Source organism: Haliotis rubra, unplaced genomic scaffold, assembly GCF_003918875.1.
Source record: "Haliotis rubra isolate DU_JTF1 unplaced genomic scaffold, ASM391887v1 Scf177, whole genome shotgun sequence".
In the NCBI taxonomy this organism is placed as follows: Eukaryota; Metazoa; Mollusca; class Gastropoda; order Lepetellida; family Haliotidae; genus Haliotis; species Haliotis rubra.
In genome coordinates, this window is record NW_025765747.1 from 1,381,112 (window position 1) to 1,398,046 (window position 16,935).

Consider the following 16,935-nt stretch of genomic DNA (forward strand, 5'->3'; position numbering starts at 1 on the left):
GTTTGGCGGCATAGAGTCCTTGGTGTCTGATAATTGTAACCGAGAAACTCAGGGCTCGAGCGGGGCTCACATTGACATATCAAGTTTACAGCCTGACAGTCTGGGAATATGTAGGCACCGACTCCAGGAATTCCCTCGTGTGTCACGTCGGCAGGTCATGGCCTGGAGGTACTGGATGCAGGGACGTGTCAGAACACCGGGTGGTTATGTGAGTTCAGATGTGACACCTTCCAGGAAACGTGGATGGAGATATCTGCCAATCGTTTTAAAGAGGTTATAAGTATGAATACAAAAACCCATTCAGAAAGTAGTAAGATAAACGAGATTACACTTTGCAATCCTAATCACCAATTGTACTGTACAAACATCTCCTCACGATTGCATATATGCATTCTGTTAATCACTGGCATGATAACGGTGTTAATGAGTGAGTGAGTGAGTTTAATTTTACGCCACACTCAGCAATATTCCAGCTAAATGGCGGCGGTCTGTTAATAATCTAGTCTGGACCAGACAATCCAGTGATCAACGGCATGAGCATCAATATACACAATTGGTAACCGATTACATGTGTCAACCAAGTCAGCGAGCCTGACCACCCGATCCCGTTAGTCGCCTCTTACGACAAGCATAGTCGCCTTTTGTGGCAAGCATGGGTTGCTGAAGACCTGTTCTACCCCGGATCTTCACGGGTCAACGGTGTTAGTATCTGTACCGAAACTACCTCTCACTGTAATAAAGACGTTGTTCATCCAGGTATTGCCATCCTATTGATCAAGCTACTGAATGCTTCTAAGAGAAGTTACATATGTTTGTGACGTGACGATGCACGCAGCGTTTGGCGGCATAGAGTCCTTGGTGTCTGATAATTGTAACCGAGAAACTCAGGGCTCGAGCGGGGCTCACATTGACATATCAAGTTTACAGCCTGACAGTCTGGGAATATGTAGGCACCGACTCCAGGGAATTCCCTCGTGTGTCACGTCGGCAGGTCATGGCCTGGAGGTACTGGATGCAGGGACGTGTCAGAACACCGGGTGGCTATGTGAGTTCAGATGTGACATCTTCCAGGAAACGTGGATGGAGATATCTGCCAATCGTTTTAAAGAGGTTATAAGTATGAATACAAAAACCCATTCAGAAAATTGAAAGATAAACGAGATTACGTAAAAAATATTAGTACTTTTGGAGGTTGAGTCCCATCCGGGATTCGAACCCACGCTCTCCGAGTCAGGCATCTAAACGCCAGCACACAAAATCTGCGATGTAACCAACCGACTTTGCCACCGTGGCTTCCACAAAAACGGAAATCCTACATGTATCTTGACCATATGCTTTGTGTACCTCTGACCAGACCAGTTGTCAGACTTCCATATTTGTGCCCGCCACAGGGTTTGGTGGCCAAGTTCTTTCTACAAAGATCTAGTCTAACGCCATATGACTCTTTCTCAAACGTTGTTCATAATGATTACAACGCCAAGGCAACATCAAAGCTTAAATTGTAGTTTCATAGAATAGAGGACATTTCAATATTGGACATGGATAACAAACACAATACAGATGTCCGATGCAGTTCTCTAACAGTTTATTTTCCCGGTTGTCCACGACCTTCGCGACCTTTGGTATCATTAATATTTGAAAGCGTCATAAACAACACACGCTCATCCAGAAAAGTACAATCGACTCTGTTGTTAGCAGAGATATCCTATAAATATTCAAAGGGTTTTGTCTCCTTTTTTAAGTGCGTATGTCTGGTGGAGCGCAAAGTAGATATTGGCCATCGACCAGATCTGGCCAGCTGTCATGACTGATTTCAATACACGTCGAGATGTGGTCAGTGGTCACTTGACGGATGATAGATCAGGAGGTCATTGTGAAGTGTTCTGTTTTCTGTTATCAATGTTTATTGACATTCATAGCACAATTATAATAATTGTATTATACCAATATATTAATATCCTGTTTAAATTATACACTGATATTTATCAACGCATATGAAAATTGTTAAGCAATTAATTTGAATAAACACCTTCCCTAGAGTTTATCTAACATCTAGGTAGAGGTCAGTGTACGCCCGTCAGCAAAGACCTGGGTTCGATTCTCTTCCTGATGGAGTAGCCTAGTGGTTGAAGCGTTTGCTCGTCACGCCGAAGACCAAGGTTCGATTCCCACAAGGGTACAATGTGTGAAGCCCATTTCTGGTGTCCCCCGCCGTGATATTGTTGGAATATTGCTAAGAGGGGCGTAAAACTAAACTCACTCACTCCCTCACTCGCTTCCTGTTGTGAGGCCGGATCGCTAACTGCAGCATATCATACAGATGCACTCAGGTTTCACGTTTATGCTGAATCGCCAGAGTGCACTGGCTTATATAGTTGAAACTAGGTCAAGCTTTGTCAACTTTAAAAATCAAGAAAACACCAACAGTTTGCTGCTGTCGAGTCTCGTGACTGGGGTAACATATACCTCGCACACCCGCCCAGTGGCATGTGGTTTTAACAATAGAAGGAGGCCGACATGATGTAGAGCCTGTGACAAGCTGACGGTAAGTTAACGAAACACGCATATTTTGTCGAAAATTGGTGTTAGCAGTGAAATATACATGCAACACACGTGGTGTTGGTCTATTTCAAAACGTTCATTATCACCATATGTCAGTTAACACAACCGACACGTGGAGAGAGGGTGAGATAACATGCTTGTCATTGTAACCATTCCGCTGTCGGGTAGGGCTGGCGTGGGGGGGATATTTACAGTGGTGGTGATATTTGGGGTGGGAAGGGTTGTTAATTGAATATTACCAAAAACGGGTGCATGCAACATCGTAAGAACACTATTATTTGCCAGGGTTACGGAGATAATATCTGGGCATGTCTACCTGTTACTAAACGCCATATCGTTAAATGGTGGCCCGTCACGCCCCAATCACTTTTATACATCCTGTTAAGGATGCTGATATCATAGTATAGCCTGAGCGGTGCAGTAAATGGCGAGGTCACTGTGTCCATGAGTCGGCCTGGTTTGTACTGTACCGCCACACGCCAGTGTTAAGGAGGTCATCGTGTGTCGCGGCATAATCATCACTTGTCAAGCAGTTAGTTATTGTCTGAGAGGAGACCACTTATGTGGCCAAGTTGGTAGAGTGTCTGCCCGGAAAACGGAAAGTCGCTGTTTGGATCCCCTGCTGTCCCATCCTAATTGATACCTATTGTAACCCAGTGTGGACAGTGGCCTTAAAGGGGAATAACAGGGACTGAAGTCCACTGAGTGTACTGTGAGGTATAGCCATGTTAAACAGTGGCATGGTATAGCAATTGACTGGCGCTATAACACAGTCCGGACTAAGCCAGGTTGCCACACACCGCCATACCTAGCTACTTAGACGCATAGATCTTGAAAGAGACGTTAAACCCTATTGCACTCCAAATGGCTAAGTTTTGTTCCAGTTTGGGACACTGGGAGTGAGTGTAACATGCACCGCTCAATATTTTAAAGTTAGTATTCTGCTGTGTATTTGTTGACTGTGTGTTTTAGAGTAAAACAAAGAAATCCCTGCTCCCAGTTAGCATAATTCACCATTTTACTTACATACCACATATGGTTGTTTGATATTTTGTGCATCCCGGGGTGGGGTTCGATTCCCCACATGGGTACAGTGTGTGAAACCCATTTGGTGTGTCCCCTGCCATGGTATCGCTGGAATACCCCACATGGGTACAGTGTGTGAAACCCATTTGTTGTGTCCCCTGCCATGGTATTGCTTGAATACCCCACATGGGTACAGTGTGTGAACCTATTTGTTGTGTCTCCTGCCATGGTATCGCTGGAATACCCCACATGGGGACAGTGTGTGAACCCATTTGTTGTGTCCCCTGCCATGGTATCGCTGGAATACCCCACATGGGTACAGTGTGTGAAACCCATTTGTTGTGTCCCCTGCCATGGTATCGCTGGAATACCCCACATGGGTACAGTGTGTGAAACCCATTTGTTGTGTCCCCTGCCATGGTATTGCTTGAATACCCCACATGGGTACAGTGTGTGAAACCCATTTGTTGTGTCCCCTGCCATGGTATCGCTGGAATACCCCACATGGGTACAGTGTGTGAAACCCATTTGTTGTGTCCCCATGGTATCGCTGGAATACCCCACATGGGTACAGTGTGTGAACCCATTTGTTGTGTCCCCTGCCATGGTATTGCTTGAATACCCCACATGGGTACAGTGTGAAAACCATTTGTTGTGTCCCATGCCATGGTATTGCTTGAATACCCCACATGGGTACAGTGTGTGAAACCCATTTGTTGTGTCCCCTGCCATGGTATTGCTGGAATACCGCTAAATGCAGCGATTCAAACTCCAGTCTAAGGCATAAGGAGCGAACGCTTCATCCGCTAGGCAGTCAACCACCCTCAAATTGGAGGAAAGTTCACATTTAGCTGGATATCATAACGAGAATATGTAACATATATAAACAAAGATAGGAACGCTATGGGTAAACATACAAGCGAGAGTCCATAGATTAAGATTATAACAGTTTTTCTGGAGAGATCGGTACCATACAATACTCACTCAGTTGAATTGCCTGGTGTGATTGAGTAGTTTGACATTACGAGGCACAGACAACGAGGATGTACACAGACGCGTGAAGCGACAGTTCAATAGTGACTGATCAAGTGAGATGCGGACAGTTTGTCTCCTCACGCTTAATTTATGACATCAAATATTTCTTCCGACAAATAAAAATCATGATTCAGGGTTTTTGTTTGACATAATTCACCAGGCTAGACATATTCCCGCAAAAGGGAAACATATGGCGTCTTAGAATTCTTTCGCGCCAGATGGCAAGTGAAATATTAAATGTCCACCGACCGTAGTCACAGCGTATGCATGGTCTGTGTTGGTGACAACGTGGATGACATACCTGTATGAAATACACGTAAGTCTGACTGATGTGACGAGACTGGGTTGTGATGGGATCAGACAGTTCTCAGTATTTCCCTTATGTTTTAGACACTCGATGATGTTTTATCAGTATCGGGTTATATCGGATTATCCCATGATGACGGTTGGTGAATGTTATATTCAGGTGAATTACGTGTCCTAAAATGAAGTCTCTTTGACGGGGTAAACCTGGGCATAGAGCGTTAGAGACGTGGTATATAACACACTCACCTAGTTATATGTCGATCATACCACGGTGGCGATAAGGGACAACATTTCTGAGGTAGTATTTCAACAGTTTCCTCATTCAAGAAAGGAACATAAAACTATGAAAAATCAAATCAAAGAAGCGGTGTGAAGGTGAAGGTAAAATTTGGTTTTACGTCGTGCTTGAGAATATTTCGCTCATATGACGACGTGCATGCGTGTGTATGTGTATGTGCGGCTGCTTGTACTAGCCCAGACTTAAGCTGGTGTTATAGTGCTAGCTCACTGAGATACCACGCCGCAGTGAAGCATGAATACCCCACTCAGACACATTATACTGACCAGTCCTTGTTGTACCCATTAATGCCGAGCGCCAGACAGGGACCAACAAGAACCATATTTTAACGTCTTTTGGTATGACGCGGTCGGGGATCGAACCCGCGACCTTCCGCTCTCCGGGCGGACGCTCTAACCACTACACCACGGAAGCGGCCTCAAAGAAGCGGAAAAATTAATGGTTTAATCTATACTTTCCATTCACTCGTGCTCTTAGTCACTTTAAAGACTCTATCTAATGTGTCGCTGGTTTCGAATCACGGATGCTGTTTAAGACCCCACCTGTAAGTGACCTTGACCTTAAATAATAACTGGTACTTCCGGTAGATGGGGCTTGCTTGAAAAGGGTTTGTTTATTTGTTTGGGGAATATCTCGTTGTCACTGTATTTGTTACTTCTTATTGATATATACCCCTGATGAATTACTACCCTATTACATTTCAACTCAGGTTAATATTTAAATTTTAATGACTGAAGTTTGAATTATTTTCATGTGTGGCATTTTAGGGGCACCGGTCAAACTGCAGGTTATTTTCGAGAAGCCAATATATATTTTCACAAAATTGTGATATTTGTTTCATATGTAAAATTAATTGTAATGATCAAGTAGCAGTTTTCGTATTGTGAACACTACCGTAATCGTTTCATATTCATTCTTTTACAAAATCCTCAATGCGTGAAGATCCAGGTTAGAATTGGTCTTCAGTAACCCATGCTTGTCGTAAAAGGCGACTAACGGGATCGGGTTGGACAGGCTTGGTTGACACTTGTCATCTTGCCATATTTGTTTGGCGAATATCTCGTTGAATGTTGACCTTATCTTAGCCCAACCTTAAAGAAGGTACATACAGAGTTAAGAACAACTGCATCAATATCTTTTGAGAAAGTGTAACTTTCGTCTAACACTGACTTATCAGGTTGATTCTTCCAAGAATGTTAACGTGCGAATACCATTTGGTCTATATTACATTTGTAAACTGAATGATGTGAGTAATTTGTTTGGATATCTGACAAATATACACCACGAAAGTAAATTAGTGTTGCCTGATGTTTTACTTTCAAGATAGCTCAGCATTCCGTAATCAATATCTTTGTTTTACTGTGAGTATTTATATTCAGACTTCATTAGAACTTAGCGTTACCTCAATACAAGCATAAGGGTCGATATCATGAGGACAATCACAATGTGAAGTGAAAGATTATGGTCTTTTCCCTCTGCATGTCAAACGCACTTTTCATTGCGATATTAAGTTGACTTGACGAATACTCTCTTCAATCACATACAAATTGTTGGCGTCCAAACTCCGACAAAACATTTAGTGTTTCCGTAAGTGACAACTTTCAATGAGTATTTTTTACTACGTTGAGTTTCTCTTATGGACATGACGTTTGGCGTATTTGCTAAATTGTGATTAGAATACTTGCAACTGATATTGAAAGTTGAATTCACCTTCAATGAAAATTCATTCATTCATTAAACAATATGTATAAGCTCTTTGTAGCTAATAGTAGTCAAATCATTATTAGAGGATGACTTTGAAGTGGTAAGATTTTCAACGGCCTGTAGACAGACGTCCCTCGAAAGGTTATTTTAGCGTAGTTTTCTTGGCCTACTGAGCGTTCCCCATCGTTGTTCTGTTTCAACAAAAACACAAGGATGGACTTGTCTGAACTGAGGTACCTCATGTAACATTCTTTTATTGAGGTGGCTATCGAGATTTTCTTTTTAATTCTTTTCCACATTGGATATATGTGATGTTAGACTTGAAGTAATGTCATAAAAATAGATATGGCTGGCAGCAAAATGCTTCGATCAGGTACCAGGCTGTAGGAGGTATACATGTACAATACAAAAGGTTTCACAGTTGAAATAAGCGGTGGGATGTAATGATTTCTGACGCACTCCAGCTATGGCGGCAGGTTGCTGCTGCGTTTTTGTTTCTGTGAGTAATTGCAAACTGTAGTCTGTCTGATCAAAGTGCCTGGACCGAAAATGGAATTCTATCATAGTGCCTATTGTCTCACACACTCAGATCCGAGTTGTCTTTACTGGGGAAATATGGAGAAGCTTTGCCTTCGGAGACCTTCCTGAAACCTGAACGTTTCCTTGTACTCTCATATGAGTTTCACACTTTCCAAACCTTGTGGTTGAAACCACGCAAATCCCTTCATACAGCAGGAAAATAATAGAACGTTAACGCTAACGTTGTAACTGAGTGAATTTGGTTTTACAGAGTTTTAAGCAATATTCCAGCAATAACACGCCGGGGGACACCAGAAATGGGCTTCACACATTGTACCCGTGTGGGTCTTCGGCGTGACGAGCGAACGCATTAACCACTAGGCTGCTCCACTGCCGTACTAACGTTTTAAGACAATAAGGAGTGAAACATATATAATTGGATCACTGAAAACCAGTGATAGGACCAAGTGTTCGCGGAAAGGGTAAACGTGTCCTGCTCCTCCGGTAGCACCTGCCATTCCTAAAATTGTCATCAAAATGTCTTTGTTGCCGGACGCCTGGCAGTAGTACCCTGACGACGGTGAATAACAGGACGACATCGGGTGATCGGCTTGAGTGAGTGAGTTTAGTTTTAGGGCCGGTTCTAGCAATATTCCAGAAATATCACGGCGGGGGACACCAGAAATGGGCTTCACACATTGTATGTTTTGCGGTGAATCGAAGCCGGTTCTTCGGCGTGCCGAGCGAACGCATTAATGGCACTATATCACACCACACTTCTCTAAAAATACATAGTGTATTTCTCTCAATAATACCAACTATCAGCGCTCAGGGAAGCTACCATATAATTTATTCCCCCCGAAATACGTATTTAGATTACAATATCAAATTAAAATTATCGAATGAATTAATGCATCGTTGCATTAAATCCACTCTCGCGCCCTCTACCGGCCGAACTTTACTTAAGGGAACCCCATAGAGTTATGTCCCTTGGAGCGCTATTTACGAATATCCCACGCACAACTTCTGATTGAAACCAGTTTGGCAAACACCGACAACACCGCGTGCGACAGTTTTCGATGTACGGAGCAATTGTTACATTTCATATACGGCAAGTTTTGAAGCTGTTCGCCTCGAAGTTTCAATTATCGATTTCAGGCAAGTGGTAAGGGATAATAAGTCTTTTATTGCATCAATGGGAAGCTAAAGTGAGTGCATATGCCCCAATATATATAATATATGCCCAACTATTGTCGAAGATGTGGGGGCGGTGGGGTAGCCTGATGGTTAAAGCGTTGGCTCGTCACGCCGAAGACCCGGGTTCGAATCCCCACATGGGCACAATGCGTGAAGCTCATTTCTGGTGTCCCCTGCCGTGATGTTGCTGGAATATTGCTAAAAGCGGCGTAAAACCAAAACTCAGTCAGTCAGTCAGTCAGTCGAAGATGTGTGACATGGTACTTTAAAATACTAGGCTACTAATCGCCATGATCAGCCGCACATAACCGTACACTTTCTTGACCCCTTTCAATTGTAAAAGTGTTATGATACGGAATTACAAATTAAAGTTTTACAAACTTTTAAACATATAATTGGCACGTAAATTTAACTTAAATCATTTTATATTTATCACGATGGATCTTATGCTTTTTCACTCGGAATCCTTATATCAACTCTCATTCCTCGAAATTGTATATTCCATTGCTCTGTACCCGATATTCTGTAGGTAAGAACAACATCCTCAGTTATAAGCTAGCCAGCATACAACCATATCGTGGACTGACACCATGGACAGATCGATGTAGGGACTCCGACATGTGCTTGGCTATCAGAGGATCAGCGCATGCTCATTGCCAGCCTGAGTAAACTTGTCTCCCAACTCTACATCATTGCTTCTCTTGTTTCTCCTCACAGCGTACCTGGAGATCGACACTGACACGCCCCTTGTATACATATCATTTACGTGTGGATATATAGACATCTTCTACACACGAGGCTGTTTTCACTGGAATTTATTTGTGCAACTATCGACAACGACAACCCAGAGGTAAGTGCAGTTATTCCGACCTTGCTTGCAACACATGTCCTGGTCAGTCATCTGTGTCTGATAGTTGTTGAGAGAAACCTCGTTAATCTGGGCGAAATCGACTTTGGTGAGTCGTCAAGATTAAGATTAAAACTGAATACTGTGGGATACAAAGGAATGTCCCGTTAGTTCTACACTGTGCTTCCAGTAGTCGTCCTATAGTCGGGTTTCAGGACAAGGGAGGTGTCCTGACTGACAAGGTTCCACTGACAAGGGAGGTGTCCTGACTGACAAGGTTACACTGACTAGGGAGGTGTCCTGACTAACCAGGTTCCATTAACAAGGGAGGTGTCCTGACTAACGAGGTTCCACTAAAATGTTAGGTGTCCTGACTAACGAGGTCCGCTAACAAGGGAGGTGTCCTGACTAACGTGGTTACACTGACTAGGGGGGTGTCCTGACTAACCAGGTTCCATTAACAAGGGAGGTGTCCTGACTAACGAGGTTCCACTGACAAGGGAGGTGTCCTGACTAACGAGGTTCCATTAACAACGAGGTGTCCTGACTAACGAGGTTTACTAACAAGGGAAGTGTACTAACTAACAAAGTTCCACTAACAAGGGAGGCGGTGGGGTAGCCTAGTGGTTCAGGCGTTCGCTCGTGACGCCGAAGTTCCGGGTTCGATGCCCCACATGGGCATAATGTGTGAAGCCCATTTCTGGAGTTCCCAGTCATGATATTGCTGGAATATTGCTAAAAGCGGCGTTAGACTAAACTCACTCACTCCACTTACATGGGAGGTGTCCTGACTAACGAGGTTTACTAACAAGGGAGGTGTCCTGACCAACAAGGTGTACTAACAAGGGAGGTGTCCTGACTAACCAGGTTCCACTGACTAGGGAGGTGTCCTGACTAGCGTGGTTCCACTGACTAGGGAGGTGTCCTGACCAACAAGGTTTACTAACAAGGGAGGTGTCCTGACTAACCAGGTTCCACTGACTAGGGAGGTGTCCTGACTAACGAGGTCCAACGACTAAGGGGTGTCCTGACCAACGAGGTTTACTAACAAGGGAGGTGTCCTGACTAACGAGGTCCAGAGACTAGGGGGTGTCCTGAACAACGAGGTTTACTAACAAGGGAGTTTCCTGACTAACCAGGTTCCACTGACTAGGGAGGTGTCCTGACTAGCGTGGTTCCACTGACTAGGGAGGTGTCCTGACCAACAAGGTTTACTAACAAGGGAGGTGTCCTGACTAACCAGGTTCCACTGACTAAGGAGGTGTCCTGACTAACGAGGTCCAACGACTAAGGGGTGTCCTGACCAACGAGGTTTACTAACAAGGGAGGTGTCCTGACTAACGAGGTCCAGAGACTAGGGGGTGTCCTGAACAACGAGGTTTACTAACAAGGGAGTTTCCTGACTAACCAGGTTCCACTGACTAGGGAGGTGTCCTGACTAACGAGGTTCCACGGACTAGGGAGGTGTCTTGACTATCGAGGTTCCGTTGTGCACTAGTTCAAGCTTAACGCTTCTATCTATATATTGAACTGAAGCCTCGAGTTAACGAGATGGTCGCAAGTAAAGAGGAACCTCAAAGTCACTAAACCTAACCTTATTTTCATATTATGTGTGACAGACTCCACTATAAACCACACTACCTCGACATAGTTCGTTAAACATAGTTCGTTTGTCATCGCCGGCATCATATGCGTTGGGAATGATATGAAATAAATATAAATACATGTCCCAAGATACGTGCAAAGGTTATTGTCACCACGAGAAAGGGATATTTTGCATTACGAGCTTAAGTTGATAAGAGGACGATTAACCAACAATGTTTGTGATGGCATATTGGTACGGAGTGGGAGGTGAAAGAGCTGGTGTTCCACACATACGGTCAATCTTAAATAGATAGAAATATATTGCCTGTACTTCAGCTGTGGTGATATTCTCGTCTAAGTTACGTAAGGTAAACACGTGCTCAATATTGAACCTGAAATACAGATACAGTCATTATGGTCAGGGTATCCCCGTTAACCCATGTTCCTCGTTGTTATTCAAGAAATAAGTTCAATACAGCCTCATATACATGTATCAGGTTGTACTGCGACAGTCCGTAAAGTGTATAAGATCAATAAATCTTTTCACTATTACTGAAATATGTTACTCAATATTACATTATTGCCATTATTCAACCTCTTATATAGCCGTTTATATAGATTATATATGTATCACAAACACGTGGGAAAACGCCGTACTCACGTGATGTAGATACATCACGACCAACGCGTTGATAGTGTACTATGACATGTATCTTTCACTTGCTCACGTGTCCATAATGATTCTTTAACAGTTATTCGTCATGGGTAATTGAATCTGTCATATTAATTTGTTCCATTTCTTGTTTAATTTTTTATCTGACAAAGAAAGAACTCCCGTGGTGCCTGAGCGTCTATTACTGCATTATCGCAGATAGTCCATTCACCAGAACTGAACACGTGTGTAGGAAACCGTAAAACTAACTGGTATTGAACAGCTCTCGCTGTGTTTCTCGTCTCACGTCACGGTCGGTTGTTGTCAATAATGTAACAATCACAACTTCTTAATTTATTTCCACACTACGTTCCCAACACCCCCAGCAACGTCTCGACACCAATGTTGATATCCAGGAACAGACTGCCATGCCGTGACAGATTACGTATAACGGCTTCTTGTGTTGTTAGAAGTTAGGTGGGGACAACATTAAGGGAGTGTGTGAGGTTGGTTTAATGCCGCTTTGAACAGTATTCCATATACATAGCAGCGTGTCAGTGTGATGTGGGAGTTCAAACAGATGCAGTGCTCTGACCGTTAACACTTTTGTCAATCCTTCAAACACAGTGCCGACAAATCTAGAACATTGATCAGGGCGAATCGAGGCTGGAACCTACGATAACTGGGCACTAGCGTGTCAAAGGGACGCGACACTGCACAGGAATCTCGGCGATTAAGACGAGTGGGTCGAATAGAATAAAATGCAGATTGGACTAAATATAGATGCTTCAGCACAGGATGCAGATATCCTTGCTGATAATCATCTCCTGACAGGACACACGATTTAAGAAGGTGCTCGGACTTATCAGGTTTATTTTTTCAAGAATGTTAACGTGCGAATACCATTTGGTCTATATTACATTTGTAAACTAAATGATGTGAGTAATTTGTTTGGATATCCGACAAATATACACCAGGAAAGTAAATTAGTGTTGCCTGATGTTTCTACTTTCAAGATAGCTCAGCATTCCGTAATCACCATCGATGTTTTTACTGTGAGTATTTATATTCAGTCTTCATTAGAACTTGGCGTTATCTCAATACAGGCATAAGGGTCGATATCATGAGGACAATCACAATGTGAAGTGAAAGATTATGAGGTAGTTGTGGCAGAATAGATCACCCCAATCAGATACACTCCAGTGAAATCTCAAAAGCATTACTAATGTGCTGTTGTCAGAAATAGATTTCCCAGACAGTAACTATGAATAAATAAGATATATTGGTTTTTGCCCCGACGTTGAATGAATCGTTTTATTAATCAGATTCTCCAGTGTTTCCTCACGTTCTTAGATCCATGCCTCCGTATGAATTAACTTTTATATCTGCGATGCTATTAGAACACCTGTGACGTTCACAGACAAATTCGAGAAATGGACAAATAAACTTCAGTGAATTTACACAGAATGAATCATTGCGGCCACAAACACGACACACAGAAAACACGTTAGAACTTTGTTGATATAAACACTTCAGCCACTGATATAAACAGGGATCACCTTTGAACATTACGAGATAATTTTCTTCAGACATATATGACGGGGTTTTCTGTTGATAGACACCACAAGTGATCTCTGCTGCTATGAATTAGGCATGATGAAGAGTTGACCAAGGCAAGAGATCTGATGGGCGGGTCTAGATGGTGCATGTAGGGAGCATGTCTGAAGTGTCAGCTAAACTCTAAATGAGAAGGGTTGGATGTAAACGTAGAGCAATCACTGCCAATCGATATTAATGCATTCTAATAAATAGTCCACGATAATCCATGATGTTTTATTACACCATTAGTGTAATTATTGTTTGTCAAAATGGTGTGTCGTAAACACTATAATTATTCACCCCTGTCCATGTTCCTTCCTAATGGAGTGGCCAACATCACTACATATAAACGTGATATTGCGATCGTTGGGAAGTTTGTCATGTTACTTATGTATTATGCATTCCTTGCTAAGGCATTTCTCACTTACTTGAAAGAATCACTTTGGAATATCCACCCATAATGACAACTGTGGGAAACTCATCAACTACGACTCACGTACATCTGGATGATTGCGCTGTGTGCCCATGGAAACAGTATGGGGTCGGGGTCTAAGTTTGATTGTAGCGTTAAACAGTTCGTGAAGGGATTTATCATTTAGCCAATAATGCAAAGCGTCACTAACAACTCACTTACAATATTGCTACATCACCCTGTGCAAAATAGATGGCTTCATCTGGACGTTTTGACTCCAGAAAGGGGCTACTCACATTGGAGAGTTGAACCCAGACATTCGTGTTGCCGAATGCTTTAACCACTGCATTACCCTGCCGCCCCTACTGTATGTAATTATATGACGACCCGATTCTATCCCACCCCACTCCTTACACACACGCACGCACGCACGCAATCACACACACACACGCGCGCACACACGCACACTCACAAAAACAGACTTAGTGACCACAAATAAATTATAACAATGGTATTCTACAGCATGTATTTCAAAGTTCAAAGTTCGAGGGAACATGTTCGCTGAGCTCGCTGTTGACCCTCCTGCAATGTGTTGACACTAAAGGTGGTTGCACGCACGTGTCTACTCTCTTAACAGGCGCACAATGACAGTCATCAATTGGGCACTTAACTGGAATGCATTTCAATTACACGAGTTCCTTCCTGGACACTCACTGATTGGTACCGGGTCATCTCCTAATGTGCTTGACCTTGGTGCCCTCCGCCAACTTTCAAACATGGCAGACACAAATAACCACACGGCGGATGTACGGTTTGGTACTGCGGAGACCATCAAGATCCTTGAGAGAACACACATGTCCTGTTTAGAATGGAGACAAATGTATAGAATACTGAACCCAGTCAGAAATATGTGTACACAGAGACACCCCATCCAAAACAAGCAACGCAAAAAATATTTTATCTTATCCTTCATGCCTGAAACCTGTTTGTGAAAAAAGAAGTTGACCAATGATTAAAATGAACATTTAAACAAACATGAAATGACGTTCGATCTTTTTCAGTACCTGTATGACATCAAGTTCTGTTTCTGATGAGTTTGGTTCAAAGAAATTCACTAATGAACCCCATTTTTTCCAAAGAAAACCTTCATTTACAATGCAAACGTCATATCAAGTGCGAAAACTTGTTCAATTCCGTCCCTAACACCTCACGGGAGAATAATCTTGCTACATTGAGATAATACAATTGTCTATAATGAACTGTCTTGCTGCTCACAAGATACATGAAGATGATAAAAGAAATCTAAAAGTCCAAACGAAAACCCGATTTCCCACGTCAACTTCAAACAAAGAACAGCGTGCTGCCTTTACGTTTTCGCGTGACGTTGCTCCCGTTTCTGGCGATATTTTGCGTAAAGGTAAAGATTGTTGCATTGTGGGAAGCGCAGGCCATTTGCAGGCTGCCCTGTCACTGCTTCGGGCCATGTTGGCCTCAAAGGGAGAATTATAAGTGGAAACTTTGAAGCCTCCCCGAAGGAGGACTCTGTGGAAAGAAACTTGGAGATAATTGGCTCCAATGTTCTCAGGGAAGGGACCTCGCTGACCCAGGTTTTCTAGTGGCCACGCGACTTCCGGCGGTTTAACAATAGACGTTTACGCCGACTTTTCGACATTACCTTATTGATTACCTAACATCGAAGTCACTCCTTGTTGATATCAGATATATATCGTGCTTTACCACTGCGAAAATAACTGTTAGTACTCCCCTTGAACCACGACATGCAGAGAGTGGCAGGTAGAAGGTTTGATCCTTCAGCTGTGTCTTAGCAATGGACGTTGAAGACGGTACTTATTGTTACGATGCCTGCACTTGGTATTTGAATGGGCTCTCCCTTTTCACACTACGGCCCAGTACCTCGATCGATCAGTAGACAAGAGCTGTAAAGCGGAACAGGTCGGGGCAGGATAACAGCCATGCAAATAGGTCGCTGTATAAAGGCAATAGTTCTGATTCCTGAACATAAGCTATGCCCCTTATCCCGAAATCTTACCAACATGATATTTGACATTTTCTGACACTATTGCCCCAGATTCTTGCGGAGATAACGATTCCAGCGAGCTATGTAATCCTTGGTGGTCAGAGACCGCCTACGTGGTGTAGTGGTTAGAGCGTCCGCCCGGAGAGCGGAAGGTCGCGGGTTCGACTCCCGACCGCGTCATACCAAAAGACGTTAAAATATGGTACTTGTTGGTCCCTGCCTGGCGCTCGGCATTAATGGGTACAACAAGGACTGGTCGGCTCGGAATCAGTATAATGTGACTGAGTTGGGGATTCCTGCTTCACTGCCGCATGGTATCTCAGTGGGCTAGCACTATAAACCCAGCTTCAGTCTGGGCTAGTACAAGCAGCCGCACATACACACGCATGCACGTCGTCATATAAGCGAAATATTCTCAAGCACGACGTTAAACCCAATTTCACCTCACCTCACCTGGTGGTCAGAGCGTTGATTAAGCCCTGTCTCATGGATACTCCATCCATAGGACGGCGGCGTGTATGTATCCGATTTATATTGAAGATGGTAAACAATGGCAACCGTTATGAGCAACGATCCACGTCGCCGGGATGGTACAATAATCTGTGGCATGGATCATTCAGTCACTGGAGCTTCTGAGCTGTACTCGATTATATGTGTGTATGTTAGCTTGCAAGTCACCGTATATTGTAAACTCCCTTGGACGCCAATGAATAATTTATTTGGATATTGGTTATCTTCACGAGAAGGCGACAGACGGTGACAGTTCGTTCGCATCACAGTGCTTGGTCGTCTCAGAAGCTTTTCGAACTGATGTCAAATGAATGAAAAATGCGACCCGTTTGTTGTAATGGGGCCTCCATTCCTAGGCCCTTTGAGCGTTTGTCGCTAAGCGTGAAGGCTTTGGTTTTGCTGTATCTCTGTCTTCGGGGCTTCCGGTTAACTTGTCGGAAGTGGAGACGGGTGCCGTCTGTGCTGGGGGGATAGTGTGAGGGGTGCTGGGTTTCCACGATGGTTGCATGTTTGTGTGGCGTAGACCTGGCATCCACTTGGGCATCAGCTGTGTTCTATTCCTTGCTGATCTGTAATGCATATGAATCGGAATTTGGACTGGTTGAAGGAAACCAAGAAACGTCGGACTAGAACTTATAACATCAAC

The 16,935-nt window shown here is 43.5% G+C and overlaps 1 protein-coding gene across 1 annotated transcript in view; it reads left to right on the forward strand.

The window, feature by feature from the left end:
• The first annotated feature begins 2,300 nt into the window (after positions 1 to 2,300).
• LOC124273155 (calcitonin receptor-like) overlaps positions 2,301 to 16,935 on the forward strand; it is a 188,533-nt gene continuing 173,898 nt past the window's right edge. The window contains exons 1-2 of the mRNA XM_046708374.1: positions 2,301 to 2,545; positions 9,365 to 9,497. The gene's annotated coding sequence lies outside the window, so the exon portion shown is untranslated. The remainder of the gene's footprint in view (positions 2,546 to 9,364; positions 9,498 to 16,935) is intronic.